We start from the raw sequence: 11,429 nt of genomic DNA on the forward strand, positions 1-11,429 counted from the left end.
TCAGTGGAAAACTGATCCAGGACGGATTAGCTCATCACAAGGGCTGGAGTCTCTTGTCCTATAATGTTGTGTGTTTAATGTACGGTCGAGAACCTTTTGCAGTGACTTTTTTTTCTTAGGTTAATTCATATCAAAGCAGTTTTTGTCTTTTGATTAGTCATTCTTTAATTGCAGCCCTAAAGGTTTACGTGACATACATACTGTATCTTAAAATGAAAAGAGGGACTATAATACCTTAATAAGAAGGCACTCAGGTGTTCACCAAAAGAGAAGGGGATATTATATTCAAGGTTAAAGTTGTCTTAATTGCATGTATCGGCCGGCTGGCAAATATATATATATATATTTATTTGTAAATATTTATTCAACCACTTTTATACAGCAAACATGCAATGCATTCCGAGTATATTTCATCAGTGGGGCATCAGCATCTCGGCTTCATGGCGTAAGGAGAGGGACCGCCAGTGTTTCACCAATGGTTTCTATTTCCACATGGGTTAAATACAGAAAATGTGATGTGGCTGTGGTGAGCTTTTGAGTGCCTTGTAAAAACCTGGGAGGAGTAACAGAAAGTAATATAAGTAATTACTTCTACTGTTGAGTAGTTAGTTAAGTAATGTGATTATCTTCTCAACAAGTAATAACTAGTGTGTAATTGCCTGACGCTGCTGGCGATATGATGGCTCATACCCAAGCTGGAGCTGCACCCCCCCCTCTCCTCCCCAGTCGAACATGATGTGTGTGATCTTGAACTGTAACAACCCGTTGCTGATTTCAAAACAAGCTTTTCTCATTCGGCCTGAGTCGTCCTCCAGGGACAACGACGTCTCAAGGCCAAGTCAAAACACAGACGGGCCAAACCTGAGTCGCGTCAACAGCAAAACCGAACGAGTTTGCGCACAGTTCAAAAGAGTAGAGACAGCTCGTATTGTGATTCTGATGCAAGTCTTTCAGCTTATTTGTGTAAGCGTTTGGTCGAAATACGAGACAAGGACACAGAACATATCAAAGAGCAGACCAAAACAATTTTGGCTGGAGACAAAGAAAACCCCCCCAAAAAATAGATGTGGTCTTGGAATGATGTCAGACCCAGTCTCACTTATCTCTCTTATCTTCCCTGATATCAACTTATTTACATTAGCTAGTACAGAAGAATCCTAGTCAGTCTGTGTGTGTGTGTGTGTGTGTGTGTGTGTGTGTGTGTGTGTGTGTGTGTGTGTGTGTGTGTGTGTGTGTGTGTGTGTGTGTGTGTGTGTCTTTTGTGGGCAATTAACACTTTGTACTTTGAGTATTTGTCCGTGTTTCCTGCAGGTCACTAACATCAGATCTAACAACTCCAGAGTCTTTGATTGGCTCCTTATTTTTTCACATAAAGTGCAGTGTTGATTACGCGTGTCCAAACACAGCGTGTGCGATGAGGGTCGCCTGCAGCCTGCAGGTAAGGAGTAATTGGTTCCAGATTGTGTGTGTGTGTGTCTGCATTCACACTGGTCAAAGGTGCAACAATAAAAATTATCGACACATTTGCAGTACTCCCACTTTCTTTCCCTCATACTTCTATTTATATATTTTTTCCCATTTATACCCCTTTGCCTCTAAAAATCTACTGTAGTTATTCGCTTGGCTTTATTTCCTACATGTTGTACAATCCAACATTTTGAAACATATATTTTTGCATTTCCTTCCTCCCTTCTTGCTTTCCTTCTATCTACATTTATATGGTGGATGACTTTCCACATTACAACCACTATGCTCACTTTGCTAAACCTGACCCATCATGCAGTCAAACCAGTGTCACTGATCCATATATTTAAATTCCAAAGCTGTCACTTGGGGAATCATATTTGACTTGACCCAGACTTTAAACTGACCTGCGTTCCTTCTGTTAAACTGTGACCTGTGGGCCTGTGGATACACACGTGTCAAAACAACATTCATCACCTCAGAAATGGCTTCTATTCCCCGAGCGCTGTCCTTGTTTCTTTTCATCCCTCCCTCCTGCTTTCATCTACTCTGCCTCTCTTTTTCCTCTTTTCAGCCCATTACACTCACCTCTACCTTGTGTTGTCTCCTTCTCCCTTCCTCTTCATCTCTATACCTACACTGCCACAGCAACCTGTTGTTCTAATGCTAATGTATTGAACTTGTTTCATGAGAGAATGTTTTTTTTTTTTTTACTTAAGTAAGATTTTCTGGGAGTGTCCCCCACATACAGTATTTTGGCTTTCAGGAAGAATGTGTCTTATTGTATCAACAGATACTAGTATGCAGTGATACCCACAATGGCTGAGGTGAGCACCACACATGTTCAAACTTCTTCATGAGGAGAACTCACATGATTACTATGGATATACAGTAGATTCCCTTCACTCTCATCTTTTCTCCTCCTCCTTTTTCCTCCTCTTCTTCCTCTTCACTCCCATCATTCCCATATTTTCATATTATCATCTCCCAAGGCCTCCTTTATCCAACCTGTGGTCACTCCTCTTCTTGTTTTACACTTTACCTTGTATGTTTCCCTCTTTCTGTCATATTCTCCCTCCTTTTCTGTTTTGTTTCACCGTCCCTCCCTTCCCCTCCACTGCTGTGGAAAATTGGATCATGTGGTGATAAATCAGAAGAGGTGAAAAGGTCTGAGAGAGGGTCAGCGCCTTGGGAACCCTGCTTTGAATAACTCCCACTGGGACTTCAAAATACAATCAACAGTATGTTTTTTCTCCTTGGCTGGAGACCAGCTTGAAGAACAGTGTGATTCATTTGTAAATATCTGTAGGATAAAGACGTTTGTTCAGATTCACCTCATTCCTGCAAGAATTGGACAGACAGAGAAGCGTAGGATGAGGTCAATACCAACATTAACTCATGTCGAACACACAAAATTTACGATCAGGATATAGAAACATTATAAAAGTTACGGTTATCAGCTGTGTATGAGTACGAATATATTTTACTTTGTGTTATACTGGTGCAAAATGTGCAGGTTTTTGGTCTTTTACCAACAGGGGGATTTCTTGATTTTTCTATTACAGATTATGTAGAATCAAATGAATAAAGAAATGTTGTTGGGCTTGGTCTTTATGGATTTTCAGAAAGATTTGGACACTGTAAACTATAAAATGGTTAAAAATACAAGGTGCAGTTTAGAAAAGCAAACTTCTCATCTGGGAAGGAGCGGTGTTGTGTGTAGAAATATATTACAAATGATTGGCACCTGTCTTAACTCCTTCTTATTTCTAAATTGTGCAAGGAAATGGAGTATATAACAAGACCCCCTGGAGTTAAGGCAGGAGTGTTTCAAGAGACTTTGGGGGCCCTACATCTAAGTTTAAGTGCAACCAGCACCATCCACACCATGCACATTAAAAGCATGCATTTAGACTTTCTGGTCTTCAATCAAACCTCTTAAGCTTTTGGCAGAGAGCTTGTGCCATGGGGCCTTGTTAGGGGGTTTCTGACCATGGTGTCATTGCCTGTGTATAACATTTAAGGGGGTTCTCACAAAATTGTCACCGTTGGGGACAAAAATAATCAGCCATTCTCCGGGCCCCCCTCTCCACTCGGGGGCCCCAAGCAATTGCCTGCGTTGCAATGCCCCTGAGTTAGAACACGGTGAAGTCAGAACCACACTCAGAACAACACTATTAACTTTTAGAACATGGACTTGGTCTTTTTTCCTAAATCCTACAAACCAAAGACAACAAGAATAAAAAAAGTTTAAATTTGCTTTACTGTAATAATTCTGCACTGACTTTTATACTGTCCTTTACTGATTTTACCACACTTAAATCACCTTATCTACCTCAGCTGTTATTTATCACTTGTCCGTTTTATTTATATTAAAACCCAGAGTGTCATTGTGCATGTGTCAGCATGTCTAACCCTGCTCATCAGTCTGCATTCAAACAACACAGCTTTACAGTTTCTATCTGTGTGCAGTGAAACCCTTTCCATGTGTTTTAGGTTAAATTCTTCAGGGATGAAACCACTTGGTAAGTGTCAGAGGAAACAATGGGGTTTGGGTTAAAACAGTAAAGTGCTCTTTAATGACACTAAAATGCCAAACACGACGGTCCCAATGTCTGGTACAAATTAATTGACATGGCAATAAAAATGTCTGTTAAATAGTCTTGAATAACGCTCTCCCACTGCAAAGTCCCACGTGCCCAGCTCTTAATAGTGCACCAAAATCCCCTCATTTGACGAAAATAGAGTCACATTGTATTGATGTCATCTGAAATCAGTGACTGGTGTTACTGTTGTGTTACGCTGGTAACTGGTGTTAATTTTGGGCCTGATCGGAGTAAATCAATTTACTCTTTTTGGTAATAATGCCAAGATACATCTTTGATGACTGAATGAAAGCGGCAACAAAATGAATAGGGTAAGTTCCATAAACACCTTTAAATCAGATTTTCCTAAATTGGACAGCTTACAGAGCAGCATTCACATTTTATAATACATGTAATACAAACAAATATTAGATTATATAGATTATATAGATCAAAAATGTATTTATGATCATATAGGAATTACATCATTATGATGTCACTAGGAAGTCAGAAAATTGCATTAACTTCTCAAACCAATAACATTAAAGACACAATCTATATCCTATTTAGATCAACCAATCATTCTTTATCATATCATAAAAAATATGTTATTATGAAATCGCATTGCCTGATTTGGGTATATCCAACACACTGTGTATGCATCGCCCCTCCCATTCTTTTTCATTGCAATAAAATAATACAAAGTGAAAAAGTTTAAAATAGAAGCGTGGAGATTTAAATGGAGGTTGACCGGCAGAAAACCCCTGGAAACAAAAGAAATATGGAGCAGCAGCCGCAGGTTCGTATGTCCAACATAAGTACTCTGTCTCTTGGGGTGTAAATCAGCTAAACTAATCATTGATGCAGTATGCAGGACCAAAATCCCTTAAAAACGGTTTCCATGCGTCTTATAAATTTCCCCCTCAGGACGACATACCCAGGGAAGGATAATCATGTTTCAGAAAGTGTGATTAATGTTCAAAATGTTCAAACATACACTGCAAATCACCCCCATTCACTGTTTGACACACCTGCAGGCTTAATGCAGCAGTGAGTGCTGCAGATGGTTTGGTTATGGGTGAAAGTGTGTGTGTGTCCAGAGTGTACAGTACACAGTACAGTAGTGTCTACTTGGTACAGCAGACATTTATGTCTAAAGAAAGGGAAAACAATCCGAGTCTGATTCCTCTCTGCAGGACAGTGATGGAAAGATAACAGAGAATAACTTTTCTGTTTCTGCGTAAATTCTGAGCCTCGGTAATCTGCTGGGCTTATGAAAAGTGCTGTGAGACTACCCTGCTCCTCGTGAACACAAATAAACACTCGGGGAGGTTTCTGCCCTTCTGTAATGTCATGTTTATATAAATGCTGGTAAGAGCTTTAAGGCAAATACCAGCTGAACTCAGAAAGGCACATACCAGCTTTTAAATGTGTTACCTGGGTCTTTAGGACAGACCATTGAGCCACATGAGCTACACTCATCCAAAGCCACAAGCCAGAGGAGAGGAGAATTGAATGCCATTAAGATGTATAACCTGGAGCTGCTCTGCTGATACTAAATAGGAGACTGACTCTGTGTGACCTTTATTTTCAGTGGGGCTTCTGACTAAAGCTTTTAGTCTGGAGACGGATCCTCTGAGAATCATCCTGTCGACACATCTCAGAGTCACCTCCTTCAGAATGGGATAAATCTATAGATATGTGATTTGTACACATGTGTACATTAGTGAACTAATGTCAAGAAATATACTTGTACTACGTTACAAATTATTCTCAATGTAATGTGAAACATCCCACATGTATAGTGTACATGTGGAATAGTAATACAAACTAATTGTCAATGCTTTAATAAAGCTGGGAAAAAAATCTGAAGGTCCAGAAAGCCCTTAAAATAGTTTTCCAGTGCTCTTTGTTTGGAAACAATATCCTGTGCACAGTGGATCTGTCATTTACATGAGACCCATTTCATTTGAGACAGAAGTTGGTAATAAAGTTTTTGCCAATTTTTTTCTCTGTACTATTTCATCTAGACCATAATCACTTTTATACTTGAGAGAAAAACATTGTGGTTTGCGTGTCATGATTGTATTTTAAAAACAAATATCTCTCCAGATCATATTTTTACACTTTCTTAAAACTACAGGCTACCTTGACACAGGTATTTGCTCCTAGGACTGTGTTATTACAATGAGTAGCCTGTAGCTCCTGCCAGTCATTGTTTTGTCGCAGTGCCATTTCTCAAAATTAACTCTCTGAAAGTGATTTATATATATAATCAATTTATAAGGTATACTATGTATAATTAAAAAAAATATGCACGATGGGATTGAATTTACTAAAATGAAGAAAAACCACATACACAAAAAACAATTCATATGTAAAATTCTCCTAACATGTCATTTAGCTGTTGGGTTTTTGGCACAATTTCTGTGTCTAGTCAGTGTGTAAAGCTCAGTGTTCGACTGAGCCTCGGGGTGTGAAAGAAAGTTTTGAGTCTGATTTTCCCGTTAAAGTCGAGCCATGGGAAACCTCACTGTGACAACAGACACCCTGCGGAGCGGACCAAATCACAGGGCTCTGCTCCAACTGGTATGTATGTGTAAGCATGTGCAAGTGGCTCTGCGCTGTACCTCTCCCTACCGTGTGTGTGTGTGTGTGTGTGTGTGTGTGTGTGTGTGTGTGTGTGTGTGTGTGTGTGTGTGTGTGTGCACTTCACAAACTCTGGTCTGGATCATTTTTAACACGCATTCCTGCTGTGATCTGTGTATCGGCTGCAGGTTGGTACAAGAATACAGGATGAGAATCAGTTTGGATCATATGAAGCTACTGTGATATTCAATCTTCATAACACACAGCGGACCTCACTCGCTCTCTCTCTCTCTCGCGCTCTGTGTGTGTGTGTAGGTTTGATGGATTGCCTCTTTGGCAGAGAGATTTGTCACTCATCAGGGGAGAGCGCGCACACTGAACAAAGTTGGGTTCAGTTCCCGAGGTGATGAGAGAGGGGAATGAAGAGTGTAAGTGTGTGTGTGTATACAGTATATATGTGCATTAGTACCATTCTGAATGGTAAATGTCTGTAAAAGTATTTATTGTAAATGTGACTACTTGTTTCACATATGAGAATATTGTACATGCAGCTTATGTGTGTGTGTGTGTGTGTGTGTGTGTGTGTGTATAAATGCCTTTTTATATTTATGTGGAGACATTTTATCTGAAAACTATTGTAGCGAGGACATTGTTTGCTGTTCCTCACAATTTCAAAGGTCTGTTTAGGGATTATGACTTAGTTTTATGGTTAGTTAGTAGAATAAGGTTTTAGGTAGAAGTTGTAGAAGTGTATGAAAGAGTTAAGCAGGTGTACAATTTGTTGTTAGGAAATGCGTCTTGTGTCCATGTTGGTCACTAGCATAACTACTACTGTGACTCATACTATTTTATCTTGCATATTTGTGGCGTTAAAGTTTATACTGAGGTATATGTTGAATGTATTTCTTTATTTTCACCATTGTCAAATCTCTACATGCAACAGGACATGTTTCCCATGGTGCACGGTGGCGAATATACAGTGAAACATCTACAGGACATTTGTCACATTGTATTTGTCACTGTAGTTTATCCGTGTCAGCACACATCACTGACATTGTTTGCTGTTAGTTTTGTGTATATAACACATTGTTTATTTTTACACTGCTGACTGCTGTACCTGTGAGAGAGAAGCCAGGAGCGCCTTTATCTAAATATTAATATTTCTGAAAGGTAGGTCTTTGCTCATATTTGAACAGGAAAAGATATTTTTGCTCACAAAAAGCTGGTGACCATTTTCCTGTAATAATAATAAGGAAAGCTTAATCCAGCAAAAGCTTCTTTACATATCTTTGAGGCTCTGAAGTTAGGATGTCACAAAAATATTGGGAAAAATCCAATAAAGGATCTGATGACATGTAAGTAAATATAATGTAAGATTATCATCCACAGTCCTTTAAAATGAAAAGAGCAATTCTTTAATAACTGTGTGTACATGTCTGTAGGATTGCTCTTGCAGTGATGGGTCTGATTATCATTCCTATCGGGGGGGGGGAATTTCCCCCTCTGACCCCAACGTGAAGACACATCCATTATGGACAAGACGCACACATCTGCAGGTCTGGGGATGTTTCCAGAAGGTTTATGGAGACTCAACCTGTGGTTCCACTCTGAAGTCAGTCCAGAGGTCTGAACACTTTTAAATCATCACATGATCTCATCAGCGCACACACACACACACACACACACACACGCACGAAGAAATGCACACACCCACAGCAGTGAATACAATCAGGAGAGAGGGAGAGAGAGCCTGACGTCTTATCATCACTTTAGCAGCCCCAAGGAATTTTACAGCACAGGGATCTGGGGGAGCGAGGGGTTAGGGGGCTGAGGTGGGATTTGGGAAAAGGAGGCAGGGTTGAGGCTTCATATGTGTGGAGAGGAGACGGAAATTAAGAAAATGTTATCTCTGTGGATAATAGACTGAGGGGGGCCTGGAAACATCGAAACTGAAGGCGAGGGATAAAACTCTGATGAACCTTTAGGCTGATGTTCGTAGTGTATTACAGTGAGTCGTGTAGAAGAGTCAGCATGAAGTGCAGGGAGAGATGAACATAAAGCAACTTTTACTGTCGAACGTGTTGAACAGATTAAATGTGACAGAACAACAGAGTTTCCCTTCACGAATCAACCAACATCTACTAATTCCACAAACACCTTTCTGTCTGCGTCTCTGTCTGTACGTGGAAACGCTTATCTCGCAAACCATGTATCTAATCTGCTGCACACCTGGCATGTCGATTATAAATGACCTGAGAAAGTGCAGTGCCAAGTTGGATAGGATTTGGACATGTGATGCGTTCAGTTCAAGTCACACGTTGCTCTGTAACAGGCAGTGTATGTGTTGCCTGCTTCACAGAACCTCTGAAATAGCCAACATGCAATGTGTGAAAAAACATCAGCAGTTCAGTTAATCATTCAACAAAACACACGGAACTGTTTCATTTGACTATAAAATCTCAACAGCAGATGATCCAGGTAGGATGAACACAAAGTCCACACTGCACCATAAATCTCTGCACACAAGGTCCATCACCCAAAGAATATAATAGTGACAGTGTACGGTAGAACGGCCTGTGGAGGACTCACAGGAATACTTCTGAAGTAGCTCTGGAGCATTAACACAGGACAAGGGAGCAGCACATTATAAACAGGCTGCAGGTTTAAAACAGGCACTGTGCTGGTACAGAGAAAACAGCTACGTGTACTTAAATCAGCGGTTGAATATCTGATCCATCAAAAACAAAAGTGCACTTCTCTGTGTAAATGAGTTCAGCCACTCCCTTGTGTACAGGAACTAACAGTCACATGCCAAGTGGCTGAGAGCCTAAATAAACAAGTAGCTGGTGACTAAAGTCCAGCAGGAAAAACAACCTCGTGCTTTCCCTCAACACTTGTTGGAGCAAACAGAGCAATAACACTATAAAGTGGATGAGGTCAGTGGATGTTGGACTTTCATTTTAGCAGAGATGCTCTTATTGCTGTGTTTTATTTTGATGTTGGTGCTTGATAAGCTACTGTATCTGTTCATTGTTATGAGTTGTTGTTCTGCCCCTTAGTGGTCAAATTAATTAGTACTGCTTCAAATCACTTTACAGTTCAATTATCCTCCTTCTTTCTACTCTTCTTCCTCTCCTTTGTCTCCATCGTCTTTATCCTCTTCTTCCTCATCTTCTTTGCCTCTATCGTCTTCATCCTCCCTTCCTCCTTTCGTACCCTCTTCTCCCTCTTCCTTCTCTTGTGGCTCTTGCATCCTTTTCTTCTCCTCCACCTCCCCCTCCTTCCTCCTCTCCCTCTTGTTCCTCCTCCTCGCACTCTTCTATTTCACTTCACCACCCTCTTCCTCTCATTGTCCCCCTTTGCTTTTTCTTTGTCCTATTCTTCGTCTTCCTATTCATCTAGTTCACTTAAACAATTAATTCAATACAGGGCACAGTGGATCTGATTTAAATTGTCCTTGCAGCAAATAAGCAGGCCGAGATCCGCAGGAGATTCTCTGTGACAATTTCTTTGCATTATTGAAAGTAAACAAAATCACACAAAGCACAGCTGATCATCAGACGGTCACACAGGGAAAAGCAGCATTTACATTCCCCCAGACAGACCCAGATATTAACAAAGCTAGTCAGTGCCCCACATTGGCTTTTTTATTCATGACATTCCACATAGAGCCAAAAGGCAGACATGTCAGTAATCACCTTTTAATCATTAATGACCGTCTCGGATCTGCTCCATGAGGAATGAAAAAAATTAGAATTTTCTTTCCTTATGTAAATGATGCCAAGATTAATTCATACATATGTGTGACGCTGGTTAAGAGAAAGACAGGAAGGATTTTGGAGGGGGAAAGGCAAATCATCAGGGGCACGGATCAAAACGACAGTGAGAGAAAAGGAGGAGGGATTCAGTGAGAGAAAAGGAGGAAGAGAAAGGGGGGAGGAGGATAAAGAAAAGTGGGACGCTTTCCCGGGAGGCCCCATGTCATGAGATTCTCATTATTTACCTCCATGGATACCAAGAGTCCTCCCACTGTCTTTATAGTCCCCTTTCTCATCCTTCTTCCCCTCTTTTACATCTCTTCTTCATTCTTTCTTCATCCTTTTTGTCACATCTACTTGTCCTTCACTCTTTTGCCTATCCAGTCTGATCCCAAACCTTCCCCCATTTTCACTCTTTTTAATCTCTTTTCATTTTTTTGCCTTTTCTCTTCTTAGTACCTTTTTGTTTTACCTCAGTACACCATGAGTGTATAGAGTCTCTATAGATTAGTAAAAGAATCACATTGGCTAAAAGTTTTTTGTGGTTTTAAATGCTGATGAAATATATATCAGCCATTGGAGTGAAAATGTGCAATGAGGACGCTAAAAAAGATATTATTCAGTATTTTAAACTTTCAGTTCTCCAAGTGATATGAATTTGAACTGTTATCGAGAGAGTGTGTTTGACTTGGGCCTTTTGGGTTGTTGTACTGTTGCCAATGAAGATCCCTGAGAATTTTATGCTTCACACATTTTCTAATCTTAAATGATTTTAGAATTGTGGGAGACCACAGACATAATGACAGATGTAACAGGTTTTAAATATTTAAATTGTGAGAAGGCACACAATAGACGACCCAGTTGAGACGCGGGACCACACACTTGGCGTTTAAACAAACGATTTGAGTGGTGATACCAGAGACTTGGGAACTCACAGAAACTGAATCAAACGTGACTTCAGAATACAAACAAACATGGACTGGTGTCATCAGCTGGTGATTGCAAAACAAGGGTTAGGGTTAGGGTTAGGGTT

This window comes from Hippoglossus stenolepis, chromosome 6, assembly GCF_022539355.2.
Source record: "Hippoglossus stenolepis isolate QCI-W04-F060 chromosome 6, HSTE1.2, whole genome shotgun sequence".
In the NCBI taxonomy this organism is placed as follows: domain Eukaryota; kingdom Metazoa; phylum Chordata; class Actinopteri; order Pleuronectiformes; family Pleuronectidae; genus Hippoglossus; species Hippoglossus stenolepis.